The 15,226-nt window shown below is 36.6% G+C and overlaps 1 protein-coding gene across 2 annotated transcripts in view; it reads left to right on the top strand.

Moving 5' to 3' along the window:
- Positions 1-4,044: 4,044 nt before the first annotated feature.
- LOC131683578 (uncharacterized) overlaps positions 4,045-15,226 on the top strand; it is a 53,243-nt gene continuing 42,061 nt past the window's right edge. Inside the window, exons 1-2 of one of the 2 annotated variants that reach the window (XM_058965885.1) lie at positions 4,045-4,427; positions 4,506-4,712. The gene's annotated coding sequence lies outside the window, so the exon portion shown is untranslated. The remainder of the gene's footprint in view (positions 4,428-4,505; positions 4,713-15,226) is intronic. The other variant, XM_058965797.1, reaches the window with a different exon arrangement.

Here is a 15,226-nt window from a genome sequence, read left to right as displayed (position 1 = left end):
CCGTGAAAGTTGTCCGGAAATCAGCGCCAATAAGACTTTAATTTGACTAGTATCGATGATCGCGGGTCAATACGTACTGAAAATTCGCCGCGTCGGTTTTAATGAATCTAATTTCAAGTTCCGTTATTGGTAACAAGCCCGTGCATCAGGTTAACGATCCTCTGTATTTCCCTTCAATGTTCGATATAATCGTTCGTATGCGCGTATTTCACAAACAATCCGATATTAAAAATAGGAAATACTTTCGTTGATTTATAACATCTAGAGCTATCATAACTCTCTGTCTGTATAACGTTTTATCACTCGGTAGTTTGCAACCCAAAAAATATATCATAGAGAAGGAATAGCGAAACTAGTCTAAATAATGTCGCAATAAATAGTGATCCGGCCCATTACACAGATAACATTAGCTTTTCTAGGCAATACTCCCACAATCGGCTGTGTGGATGTGAAATTGCTTTTGTTTAGAAAACATAGGATACTCTCGGTAGATCTTATTTTTCGAGCGATCGTGTTCTCGAAAACTAACTGAACTACTACCTAATAAACTATGCTATATAGGTCACATCGCTTGCTTGGAGCGAATCCTAGACCCTATTCCCTTCCAAACCACCAACTCCGCGATACCTGTGGAAGATTCTGATGAACCTTCTGTATAAGATTCCTCATTTTATTCAAACGATAGCCGGGTAAAATCAGCACCGACACGATGGAAACCACGAAAAAATTCGTTGTGTGATTGAATATTATTAAAAAATATAAGCAGTGCTCCTTATAGCCGGCTATCCGGAGTTCAAGTTGCTTATTTTGCTAATCGTATTAATACAACAAATGATAAATTTCCCAAATTCTCGGCAGCCGGCTGCCCAGAGCAATTATTACATGATAACGCTATTGGCACACTTACTAACAACTCTCCCCATCCCGTGATACATGTGGAGATGCAGAGGATTCCTCGGTCTCTAGTAGCAACATGTATCGGATTAACATTCCTTCCTTTCCCAGAAGATCTGCATTCGGACGTGGCCGGCGTCGGTATTGATCAGCATGCAGGGATCAGAATAGATTGTACAATGTGGCTCATCATGTTATTCCCAAGCATGTTGTTCCAATGAACATTTTGCAACCTAATTTGGTTCTGGTCAATAACGGAGTAGCAACTACGGGCGATCTCTTATGCTTATGCTTATGCTTATGCTTGTTATCCAGTTTGACGGCATCAGCAAATTCTTCAACTCGGCCACATCGATCGTCGAACATCGAACGATCGCACGAGACTAGGCAGAACGTCGAGAGATGAATTGAAGCTATTCTATGTGCAATAAAGTGCAATGGAAATTCCGGACAAACCGTTACACGCCAATCACAGATGTTGGTAGTAAACGAAAGAGAAAAGTTTTCTCTTTCATAAACTGTTGTGAACTGTGTTCGACTAGTAATGGTTTGTCTGGAATTTCCATTCAAAGTGGATTTGGACAGTTGGCTTTCAGGCCGTAATCATATGTTTGTCGAGCAATAACCTACAGAATAAGTACTTTTATATAACCTAAATTTAGGTACTTTTGAGCTGTGCGTCGCTTTCGCACTTATTAGTGTTGTCAAAAACAAAACGAGAGATTCGACTCAGTCGAGGTCTTCCGTGCAGTAAGGTACTTTTAAGTTGTTTGGGATATACTCAAAATTAGGTAAATTCAACTTAAATTTAAATAAATTAAACTCAAGGTTGAGTTATTATTTTTGCCGTAGTTAAATGGAAACTACCTTCAACAAGGTTTACCTAATTTTACCTTCCTGCACGATACCACGAGATTGAGTCAAAAGTACTTTATTTTGGGTAGTTTTTCGGTGGCGTGTAGTTTAAACTGCCCGGTCAAAAAAAATGCGGACGAATATGGTCAGGCGATTTAAACAGTTTGACGTTTGACTCAACTCACCTGTCCTAATTGCCCCTAGGAACAAATGCAATTTGCGAATGCGATTTAAAGGCAATTTCAATACTTAGACAAATTTTCTGGCGGCTGAAATGGACTTGGTTGTGTTTTGCGTTTTTCAAACATGGCGGTTCATGTTTGGCTTAAGTTTAACATTGTTTTTAAAACAATTGGCGTGTTCTCGCTTGTATTTTGTTTGTATAGTGCACTTAATTTAGCCAACGAATGTGGGAAATTGTGGAATCGTGTGTAAGTATAGTGGAATAAGATCTTTGAGATAAAGTCTAAATGAAAGTCAGATTGTGGTATGTTTTGGTGTGCAATACGAATTTCATCATCGATTCTTCCTATAGTTTGAAGGTGATTACCTAGTCTACTGATAAATTTATGTGAGTAGATAATGAATCCGAAACTAATTATTACTTTTAATTTTCATATCAGGCAATTAAGGGCGATTAAATGGCGCGTTCCCTAGGCGATTTATGGGCGGGTAGAGCGGCAAAAAAATGACGGCAGCAAATCGCCCAAATATTGCATTTAAAATAGCCCCCTAATTGCCAGAAAATTGCTGGAAAATTGTAGGGCAATTAGCGAATTCGAGTTGGCAAATAGCCCCTCGCTAGCCAGCAATTTGCCCTTTTTGACTGGGTGGATTCATCCAGTTTTTTTTACAACATCCTAAAGACACCCAGTTAAAAAGGGCAAGTTGCTGGCTAACGGGGGGCTATTTGCCAACTCGGATGCGCTAATTGCCCTTTAATTTGCCAGAAAATTTCTGGCATTTAAGGGGCTATTTCAAATGAAACATTTGGGCGATTCGCAGCCGTCATTTTTTTGCCGCTCTACGCGCCCTTAAATCGCCCAGGGAACGCGCCATTTAATCGCCCTTAATTGCCTAATATGAAAATTACAAATAATACTTATTTTAGGATTCATTATCTACTCACATAAACTTATCAGTACACTAGGTAATCACCACCAAACCATAGGAAAAATCAATGGTGAAATTGGTATTGCACAACAAAACTTACCACAATCTGACGATCATTATGACTTTAGGACAGGGATCTTGTTACACTATACTTACACACGATTCCACAATTTCCCCCATTCGTTGGCTAAATGAAGTGCACTAGGCAAACAAAATACAAGCTATAACACGGCAATTGTTTAAAAAACAATTTTAAGCTTAAACCAAACATGAACCGCCATGCTTGAAAAACGCAAAAAATTACCAAGTCCATTTCAGCCGCCAGAAAATTTGTCTAAGTGTTGAAATTGCCTTTAAATCGCATTCGCAAATTGCATTTGTTCCTAGGGGTAATCAGCCCAGGTGAGTTGAGTCAAACGTCAAACTGTTTAAATCGCCTGACCATGTTCGTCCGCATTTTTTTACCGTGTTAATACGTGACAATAGGGAGGCCGTTTTTGTTCCAATTTTACGTCAGAATGGTCCAGCTTCTGCCCAGTAAAGCTCAGCCGGAAATGAACCGGAATTCCGGCTGGTTCCAGTTCGTATTCCGGCTCCAGTGACACAACCGATTCTAACTAGAATCGGTTGTGTCACTGGAGCCGGAATACGAACTGGAACCAGCCGGAATTCCGGTTCATTTCCGGCTGAGCTTAACTGGGTGATTGCTTGATTCTGACTTTTTGCACCTTACGCAATGTTACTGCAGGGATAGCAAAATGATGTTTGGCAGTGTTGCTAGATTTATAGGATAAGATTGCCATTACTTTGGACAAAATAAAATTTCATCGTTAAAAAAGTAAAAATGACTAAATTGAACAGAAATTATGCGGCAAAGTGAAACAAGTGTTTATCATGTATTTACCGTATGCGTGGTTGATTAACTTTATGAAAAATAAGACAGAAACCACACTATAATCTAAAATTTCTAAGAAAATGACTTCATCAAACCTTACTAAACACCCATGACATGGAAAAACGGTGCTCTTCATCAATATAGTGGATTCAGGATACAAAATATTGCCAGCATAAAATAAATTAACAAGACTCCATTTTCATAAATAAAAATAGCAACACTGTTCGGAAGATTTCGGCAGGGTGAAAAAGTGCGAAAAGAAGAATGTTAACAATTAACAATTGAAGGTGTTCTGTACGACGGTGGAATGAAAGACGAGAGTTAAGCTACCAGCACACTGTTTGTCATAACGTCAAATATTTGATATCTTCCGTGAAATAAATTTGAACTGCTGTGTACTGGCTCTCCAAATATTTGATCAAACACGGTTTGCCAAACTTTTTATTCGTGTTTGTCAAGGCGATTATTTGTCGATTTGTCAAACAGTGTACTGACCGGTTTGCCAAAACTTCAAACAGCCCACACTCACCACTTGATGGCGCCTAAAAACATCAACGCAGGTGAGGGTGTTACACTTTTTAATAAACATATTCAACGAATTTCTATAGTTACCGTAATAGCCTTAGTTACGCGTGTTATTCAAAACAAGGAAACCCATCTAGAAGAATTGGTAACTACCCTAATATTTTGAATTATATTTTAACGTCGTTGTTTAAACTATTTGGCACGCATTCCATCTATGCGTTAGGTCAAGATCTCTTACCGGAACGAGTCTCTCTACTTCCGAGTGGTCCCGGAATATTTTAAGGCGACACATTAGCTACTAACCTGCAGTTTCTGCTGACAGTGTTTCGTAGCGCCAGTTCATGCATACCCGAAAGCCGAGAAAAGTACAGGAAGGCTGCGACTGGTTTCTGCCAGAAAGCTATGGGTACACCTAGCCATCGAGCAATAGGTTAGTGTTTGTGTTTTAATTAGTATAGCAATATTCAGAATATACAGTTAGTCAACTAGGCGATTTGGCGCCCAAGATTTATTTACTCATACTTCCAAGTTCTTTGTGATGAACATAGAACATATGATTCAGGAAATTTGACGAGCATGCTGAAGGCCTGATAACAATGGAGGATATTCACGGGTTATTTATGGAACCGGAAGGTGAAGATTGGACCAAAATATCAAAATCGACAATAAATTTTAAGTGTATAGCATGAACTTGCTTCGATGTAACAATCGATTAAACCTGTAGCATAAAAACCAAAAACATTCGGTTTTTACCCATATTGCAAATATTCTTCGCCGAACTAGTTCAGTCGTTCATCATCGATGCGATATTCGTCGTGTTATTCACCCATGCCTCGAATAACGCTGAGCCGTTCGTCACACGAAAGCACAGAAACAGCGAAAATGAATAATACAAACAAATAAAAAATCCAAATCTGATGTCTGCTGTTCGCTGCTTGTTCGCATCGTTGTTTGTTGAATTTAGCCATTCATGCAATGTTCATCTTCACGCATCATTCGGATCGGCACACGAATGGCTTAGGTGATAATCGCCACTAACCATTCTTCGCTAAGGATACTTCGTTCTTCATTCCTCCTGCATTGCGACCAAGAAAAACAAATTTCTTGTTCATTGATAGAAGGGTCAGAGCTTCATGGCTGAAGTGGTGCAAAAATGCTTGCTATGTTCGGAATAGGATGACTTTTGCTATAAACAACAATTAGTAGTACATAATGATTATTTGCTGATGTTTTTTATCAGATTTGATACGCTGCGTAAGCAAAGCAAAACAAATCAATTACATTTGTAAATCTGCGGATGTCTCGCGGGCGAAAACCAAATCAACACAATTATGAATCTACATACTAGACTATTGGTACTTCAAATAACTTTTTTCTAATGATGAAATCAACACTGGGTGATAGTTTCCTTGAATCTGCGTTTAATGATTTTCTTAGAACCCTTTGGCACAAATAGCAACCTTAAGACGAAATACTTTTATATAATATAATTTCTATGTCCATAGAAGTGTAATCAAGCCACAAATTTTTGACAATTCGATGCATTCCGATTTCAACCAAACTCAGCAAATATTAAACTTTTTGCCAAAACTGAACCGGTTAGTCTTATACCCTGGTATCAATTGAGGTTTTATCATACTTTTATAGCCACTCATAACATTTAAATTGCACTTGTAGCGTGCTATAAAACTTCAATTGTTGCTTGTAAACATAAGTTTTTGTACCATGAATGACTATTATTTAGCTTAAATAGCAGCTAATATGGTTTTAATTTCAGCAAAATCTAGCATGTTTTCAATAAAGTTGTAAAACAAATCATTACAGAAAAAATGCTGAATATGTATAACTCACTTGACATGACATCAAGAAATAAAATTTGGATATATTCTCTTAAGGGGCTACACCACTGTAGAGCACGCCAAACATGTCATAAAAATCGACACAAAATTAATTAAAAAAGCTAAGCAATAAAAAAATCCTACGTACGTCGCTGGAGAAATCAATTTTGAATATACTGTGAAAATTTTAAAGCGTTCAAAAATCATTTGTTCGAATTACATTTGTGGTCAGCTCAAAAAAGTGGCTTCGAGAAAAACGCGGTTAAAGTTTTCAGTACACACGAGATATACATAAGAGGCATTGCGGTAGAATTGAAAATCTGAATATTTATGTATTGTTTTCGTCTTCCATGTTTTGGGATATGATTTTTAGCATTCTAAAGCCATTTTAGACTAATAAATTGAAAATCGACTTTTTTTTATTCTACAGTGCTGTGACACTTTAAAACCGTTTTTAGATAAATTTAGTAATTATTATTTAACATAAATGTAATCTCTGGCCATATTAAAAATGTTTTAAAGCGCATGAGATGTTTAAGGACACTAACCTCTAAACTATTTTCATTTGAAAGTTATAAGAACTTCGTCATCTTCGAATAAAGTGCCTGAAAGTAAAAACTGTTTTTTTCCATAAGGAATATACGACTTTTTGAAAAAAATGGCCTGAAAACAATTTTTTGAAATGTTGCAATATTCATTCAAAATCCTATATAAAAAGTCCATATCAACATTTGAATAGGGCTAATAAGATTTGTAAACAAACATTTGTTTTGCTGATTTCTCTTAATTTGTTATAATTTCAACACAAAAGATATTTGAAATCGATTCTACAAAGGGTAAAGATGTTGATTCATGTGTATCTTTCATGAAATTCAACTCGACAGCGGAACAATGAGCGAAATAAGTTTGTTTACAAAAATCTCATTAGCCCTTTTGAAGAATTGATATTGAAGTGCTAAATTTTTTTCACGGAACAAACTAGAGTCTAGGGAATCGATATGTCAAGACATATCAATCCTCTAGGCAAGATTTTTAAAGGCAAAAGTTTTCTTCTAAAACTTCAAAATTTCTTTTGTTGAGAAGCGCCTAAATAATTTGAGAACTGGACGTTAAAAATATCAATATTTTCCAATATCGCTCAAGTGTTCTGCAAGTCATGACATACTATGAAGTTGAACGAAAATAAGCTTTGCTTGCCATAATCAGTGCTACTGGAATATTAAACAGAAATATTTTTAATGAAAAAGTGTTCATAACAGTTTCTTAAATAAATGCAAAATGTCTAGAGTGAAAATGCGTTTGGTGTTGATTATCTTGAAGATTGAAATACTAAATTTGATCAAGTTGTTTATTTTAAGTGGGTGAATCTGAAATTTAAGATTGATTGGAACTTAGTACTTCTAACATATTTCGAGAATGTACGTAAATTTAATTGCTTCGACGATAGAGTAGGGGAACATGGGGAGACTTGACCAAGCGTAAGATTCTACATTTGGCTATAACGTATTCTATTTGGCTTTTAATTTTTGACATTAAAAATGTCTTACTACACTATCTGGGGCTAGGTGTCATTCTAAAATCTTAACTATCTCCCATGTAACGAAACTATGTAAGGTTTGCACGCTTATAACTCCGATATTACTAGATGAATTTTAATCATTCATACACCAACCGATTCAGAAACACCTAATTTAAATATTGGTAATAATTTAATATCTCCCCAATAAAAGTAGACTTTTGGAAATTGGTAAAATTAAAAAGTTCACGAAAAACGAGAAAATTACCATTCGTGAGGCAGATTTCTCAGACACAGCCGTCAAGAGAGGGCAGCTTAGTTGCTCAATGAAACACGAAAAGTCATAAATAGAAGCAACGCATGTCCGTTTAAATCAGTTGTTGCTCTTATCCCATACGAGCAACATCGTCTCCGGGTGATGCAATAAGCGCTATCGATTTTCGGTAACGTTGGCATTTGCACACACTCGCACTTAAGTGACTAAACCATATACGGTTAGTTTATAAATAGAGGTGACGCGTACCCGTTTGAATCAGTTTTTGTTCTTATGTCGAACGGGTAAGATCATGGCTGCAGCGTCTGGGCACTACAATAAGCGGTGGACGCTATGCATTTTCGGCAGCGGTGGCTGTGTGCGGATTTTTCGGGTACCAGCACGGTGTCACAGAATGATTTGCAAAGTGGGTGGGCGGGGTGGTTTGGATTTAATTCAATACGGTGTGTGCTGCTTAATGTGGTTTTCGTTTGAGGCGAAACTGAGTCAGTTCCTAACCCCAACTGCTGTCAAAATGTATGAACTGACAGCGGTTGGGGTTAGAACCTGACTCAGTTTCAGGTTCAAGCGAAATCGCCATAAGAGTGTTGCGTTTGAAAAAAATATATTTATTTTTATGCATGCGTGTGCGTTGTAACTTGTTAATCCATGTTTATGGCGCTTTGTAGCTGCGTAGGGTAAAGAGCCTATTGGTTTTCATGTTTCATATTTCTGTTATATGTTTTTTTATCAGTAAGGCATCTGACAACGTGCTTCTGTAGTTATTGCACTGTTCAGCAGCGTGGTATTTTATATTGGAGAGTATACTCAGGTTTTTTTACGCGGATTTTGAAATTTACGCGGTTTTCATTAACGCGTTTTTTTAAATGGACGCGGTTTTCATTTACACGGCCTGTATCCCCTGCGTGAAAAATCTGAGTGTAATAACATCGGAAACAATCACATTCCCAGCAGAACTTTTGCATTCTAATTTCACACTTTTGTTTCGTACTGCACACAACGGAAAATTTTAAAACAGAACTTACCGTCGCAGCAGCAGTTGAAGCGGGTGTTCTTTTTCGATTCAAATTCAAGCCATGTCTTAAGCGTTACTGGACTTAAAATTGTTTTCCCAGTTTATCCAGTCAGAATATCTGTCCTACCCTATGTATTTAAAACACAGTTCTAATTGCGTTTTAAAGTATACAACAAATAGAACGGTTGGGTATTCTAATTTTAATTTTAAAATAAATCTGTTTTAAATTATGAAACAAACCGCTGTACTGAAGATATAATTATGTCAGTCCTATTACCACATAAAACACCTATATAACATAAAACGCTGCAGAATTGGTTTAATAATACAATGTTTACACTACAGAGTTATAACACGTTTTAATAATTAGTAACAAGAAAAATGTCACCAAGATAGCATAAAAACCCGTTTGAACTGGTAGTGCGAACGTTGCATAACAATGCAATTTATCAAATAATTTCATTTTTTCCACCACTAATCGATCAAGAAATACTTAAGCTTAAGATTGTTTACTTAAGTTCACTAGTACATTATTGAAAATTTAAATGGAAAATGAAATTTCATATTTCATGGAGAATCTGTATATTTCCGTTGGCGGGCGTGGGCTTCCTCATCACAGCTCTCAATATGGAACTTTTCTTGTGAATATATTTTCTGGACAGACCAGCCTATTTTTACTAGATGAATCAGCCAAATAGTGTCAATCACCTAGTGAGATACTTGATTAATTAATAGATTACCGTTAAAATTAAATACCTTCAATAAATTATGTTTTGATGGGGAGGGTATATAGCAAATTGTAACATATGAAAACAGGCGAGTGAACAAGAACGTGAGTCGATATGTGTGATAGATAACATTTATTTGCACGCTCTTGAAAAAAGCTACATTTTTAATGTCACCGTGGTCGTGTCCTGTATACAACCCTTTAATTTTTTTTAAAATATTTTTATACTTTTTTCGATCCATTAAGGTAATTATAAATCTTTGAAATGAAAAATCCTTTCATCATAGAAAATATTCTGCTCGAGGCCACCGTACACTAATTACATAAGGCTTTTTTAGAACTATTCAACCTCCCCCTCCCCCCAGATAAGAGTTCGTATGATTTTGGTGAACTCCCTCTCCCCCTACATAAGATCTTATCATGCATTGTGTAATTAAAAATCATATTGTTAATTCATTAAATTATTCGATAGCGAAAACGATACTTATGTGGTTTTTGTTTGAGGCGAAACTGAGTCCGTTCGTAACCCCAACTACTGTCAAAATGTATGAACTGACAGCGGTTGGGGTTAGAACCTGACTCAGTTTCAGGTTCAAGCGAAATCGCCATTAATGAATTATTAAAAGAGACAGGACAAAATTTAACTACACACCAAAAAATTATAAATTTTATCATTGACGTAATTACAAACATGACACAATTTAACAAACCGTAATTCACGAAATGACTAAACATCACCGTATTCCATTTAATTTTACATGAAACATATACTTTCCATGCGCAATGACATAAAATTACACTTATGGCGATTTCGCTTGAACCTGAAACTGAGTCAGGTTCTAACCCCAACTGCTGTCAGTTCATACATTTTGACAGCAGTTGGGGTTAGGAACTGACTCAGTTTCGCTTCAAACGAAAACCACATTACTGTCATTCAGAACAAACGCCATATGTGGAGTAAAATTACATGATTTACGAAATTCAATGTCATGTAAAATTAAAATCAAACGTAAAACTAAGTCATTTTTGATGCTCGTATATATCAGGGTCAGAAGACGTAAATTTATACGATTTTTTTTAATGTGTGTGTATAATCATCTGCAGTAATTTCATTTGCACGGCATTTGCAAGAGCTTTTTTACGCCGGGGTTTTTTTACATAACATGTTACAAAAGATTTCTTAAGACTATCAATTTGCTTCGCTATAGAACTATGTAGAACTCAAAAGAATTTATAACCTCTTCTGGTGTGAATTTATTCGGAGTTCCAAATATAACGCTTATCGTACGCATAGTTCCGACATGACTATCTTCGAATTTTCTTGAAGTAAAATACAGTTCACACTCTGGAACTATACGGCCAACAAGTTCTTTGACAATCACACGACAGAAAATTTTTCATATACCTTGCTGGTTTGAAGCGAAAGTTTGAAAAGAAGGATGTTGGCCTAACAACACGGAGGATCTCAACACTTCTTAACTTGTAAAGCAGATTGTGACTCCAGTTCCCGATCAGAACAATGTACCACCAAGAGTCAAGAAATTTATGAAACTGCTCCAAAACCATCGACAATTAAGCCGCCCCTTACGTTGGCAACAATAAACAATATTCCATAACTAATTTAACAATCATATTCTGTCGCTGCAAAACACTTCAATTTGAGGTCTGCGTTTCCTTGACCATGATGTACAGTATGTGCTCATTCTGTTTGATATATAAAATGTTCATGGCACAAATAAGAAATAGTTTCTTTTCTTATGAGAAGAATATTTTTCTTATCGATTTCATTTTTCATGCATGTTTTATGATATTACTTAAGAAAGGACAAACTTTCCCTCCCCCAGGTGAGAATTGGTAAGATATTTTGTAACACCCAGTCCCCCCATATGTCTTTACGTAATTATTGTATGACCCCTAATTAATAAATTTGCGTTAAATGATGTATTTTTATCATACTGTGTACCTACTGTTAATGTTAACCACGTCACAAAAAATCTCATCTTAAACATCAATCTATCTTTATAGCACTAGTTAACAAAGTTAGCAGTCATGGTTGAATTCGTGAGATGTGCACATGCAATGTAATAATTATAGTTAATCCCTAAAAGGGAATGTATTAAAAAAAATCGGAATTCAACCATTTCATATTTTTGTTGGTATCTAAGGATCTCAACAATATGAAGTAAAATAATTACAGCACGTTTTTATGCCAAGTCTTTCCCGATGGGGGAACAAGAAGTAATATTTGTATTGTCCATATTGCACCCACAACACACTGTTCATTCTACAGCTAATTTATTTTTAAACAACCGTGCTGATTAAGCGATTTCGTCGTGATACTAGCAAAACATGCGCAATAGGTTAAATTATTGTGATATAACACCATGTGTATATTAAAAACAAAACTTCATCCAAAAGAATTTTGTTTTGCTTATGCCGAATTTTATCACCAAACATGGGTTCAATCTCCTTTGAATACTTGACAGAAAAGGATTCTATTAAGGTTGCACAGAGAATGCGCAAAATTCGCAAACGAAAAAAGCAGTTTTTTTCCACACCGTATGTCAGATCTTCATAAAAATCAATCAGCAGTACTGTAACAACATTCTACATACGCTGATTGATTTTTATGAAGATCTGACATACGGTGTGGAAAAAAACTGCTTTTTTCGTTTGCGAATTTTGCGCATTCTCTGTGCAACCTTAAGATTGTACCATATTTAACAAATATTGCCTTGATTCGGCTGTTAATTTAACTCATAGTTTTGTACTGAAGAACCAGTAGCGCATTGGCTTGTTCTAGGGTTGCCACCTCTGGAGAGGCTTTGACCCGGAGATTTTCACTGATCGGGGGGGGGGGGGTGTATTTTGAGTGGAACGAGACAGAAATTGGAATCCAAGCGATTGCTCGGCATTTTAGAGCACTTTAATCGCTGTAAAGCTGTATTTTTTGACGGTTGAGAACGGTTTTATCGGTTTAATGTGGTATAGTATTTCACTTCCCCGACTAAGTGCCAAGAACACAAAAGCACCAGCTACTCTCACTGTAGAGGATAAGTTGAACGAGCATTGCTCTCCTCCACAATTAACAGGAAAAGGAGAGCAATGGAGGCAGAGCTGCAGCATCACACTATGTGGTGTCGGTTATTCATCACCAACAAATTTTCATTTCGCAACAAAGGTGCAAAACTCACCTCCCTAGCCCAGTTAAGGATCGCTGCCGGAGTAGCAACAACACCGAAAGAACTCGTTTGATGTTGATCTAGTCAGTTGAATTAGAATATAATAAGCACCACTATGAGTGAAATGATTTGGTAAAATTGCAGGAAAAAAACTTTTTACACCATTTTGAACGACTTAGTGGAATGCAACATTTCAATTGTAGCATATGACGAAATATTACTTTCCTTAACCCTCCGGAAGTCGCGCATATGGCCTACCGAACCAGCAGCCGCTGGTAACCTAAGACGATTTCGCTAGATTTTCAGAGCGCGACTGCCGGAAGGTTAATTTGTAGTAATTTTATTTGTTTTTCATTTTCATTGCTTTGTGAAAGAAATTATTAATATTTGGTGAACTCATCTTCGCCACCTTGAAACGAAAGGTTAGTCGGGCAAAATAAATTTGAACCAGAGTAATAGTTAACTTAGACTTTTTAAATGTTTTGTAAAGAATCAATTAATTCCAAAAAAAATTCAACCTATGCTTCTTCCCACCAAACCCGGAGAAATTGATGTAGAATCCGGAGACCCGGAGATCGCTCCCGAAAACCGAAGTCTCCGGGTCAAACCCGGAGGGGTGGTAACCCTAGCTTGTTCCAAACAGTACTACAACGCATCAGGATACAAATATAGTTCTTCGTGAGCCATCACTCTGCGAAGATAAAATTGAAGTCATCTTCGCCAAAAGTTGTAAACGATCATCGCTATGGTGATGAATGATTTGCTGAAGATTTTATTCGTCATTCACTTCCTAGCTTCCTCGTGCAGTTCATTCGGTCGCTCGATGCGCAGCAAGGAAAGAGTGTATGGATAAGGCATTCGGATGAACACGGATTGGCAGTCGGCTTCATTCGTGGGTGAATATCAACAGCAAGTTGAATATAACAGCGAACAACGATGTGGGACGAATGCAGGTGATTCATATTCACCGTGCTTCGTCGCGATGAAGATTCTGAAGCAACATTGGTCTACAGTGTTTTTTCTGTGAATATACCTTAAATGGATTTTTTACACGCGAATCATTTGTTTTATGCGGTTTTTATGCTGGAGGTTCTTGTTCTGTTTTTCGGGAATGAACGTTATAGCATGAAGATGTTTTTATTTTCAATTCCAATAGCAAAATCAATGAAGAATGATTAGATTAGATTACAGGTTCGTTCTAGTAAGTGTAAATACTATGAAATAGACCGAAAAAATGATTTTTGAATCAGATTTGTCTCTTTATTCTATTTACCAAAGAGTAGCAATACCTTTGCTTGTTTTGCTTCGGAGAATCTTTAAGCAAGAAGCAGGTAAGTGTTCGTAAAACCGTATGCTTAAATCGAAACATGTTAAACCCAAAGGCCTAGGCTTGCATTTCTTCAGTATCTTTTTTATTTCGATTCTAGAGGTTTAACCTTAGGGTCAATAACGTCTTGCATGGTTACAAAAAGTTCTAGAAAAACTTTAACTATGTGCGGGGTTGAGAATTGAACCCAGGTGAGCATCGTACAAGACAATCGATTTACCAACTACGCTATGCTCGACCTGCCCGTCGTAACGATATTTTCCATTTTACCAATTCTTTTATTATCCAGGATAAATTGAATAATGAAAATGTACATAATTTCAAATTGTTGTGTATATTGCAAATGAACGATTTGAACACATAAACCGTTCTCGTAATGTATTAAATCGATTGAATCCATTTTAGCATTTAGAAACACGATTGGAACGACCATATTCTAGTTTAAACAAAACTCGAGCCCTTAGAAAAATTCATCCACGGTTATGTGAAACTCGGCTTGTAGAAAAGGCTTTTTCAAACACCAAACCAATTCAAGATTCTTAGTTTTGTTTTCACATTTATCGCTGATATCCGGAAAATTATAAAAGTTTTGTTTATTTTCATATCGGTTGTTTTTTTTCCTTGGATACCTCTAATTTGTTTTTTTCCCTTCGATACCTTTCAGCGTCTGAAATGAAGTCGTATTTATGAAGTCCGAAAAACGTCATAGTTGTGTTTGACACTTCGAGGGACCGTGAGTTACTTATTTGCGAATCCATAATGAACCAAAATTTTATCGTTTGAGGCAAGGCCCTGGTTTCCCCTGGCCAAATTCCGTGCGAAATCCCGAGACCCGTTTCCTAAACTTTAAACTTGGTGTAACAGAGAATATTGATTGGTGTTTGTTTTGATTTAATTACAATCTGCATATTGTGCTTCAATAACGATAATGTTTAGGGAACATTCATAAATGACGTAGCATTATATGGAGGAGGGGGAGTTTTGTATTTTGTGATGATGTGTGACGGCAGGGGGTAAGAGGCTACGTAGCTTTTTTAAAGGGGAATAGGGGTTGACCACAGTTGA

This window comes from Topomyia yanbarensis, chromosome 1, assembly GCF_030247195.1.
Source record: "Topomyia yanbarensis strain Yona2022 chromosome 1, ASM3024719v1, whole genome shotgun sequence".
In the NCBI taxonomy this organism is placed as follows: Eukaryota; Metazoa; Arthropoda; class Insecta; order Diptera; family Culicidae; genus Topomyia; species Topomyia yanbarensis.
The sequence above is the reverse complement of the archived record's forward strand: the minus strand, read 5'-3'. Positions and strand labels throughout refer to the sequence as shown.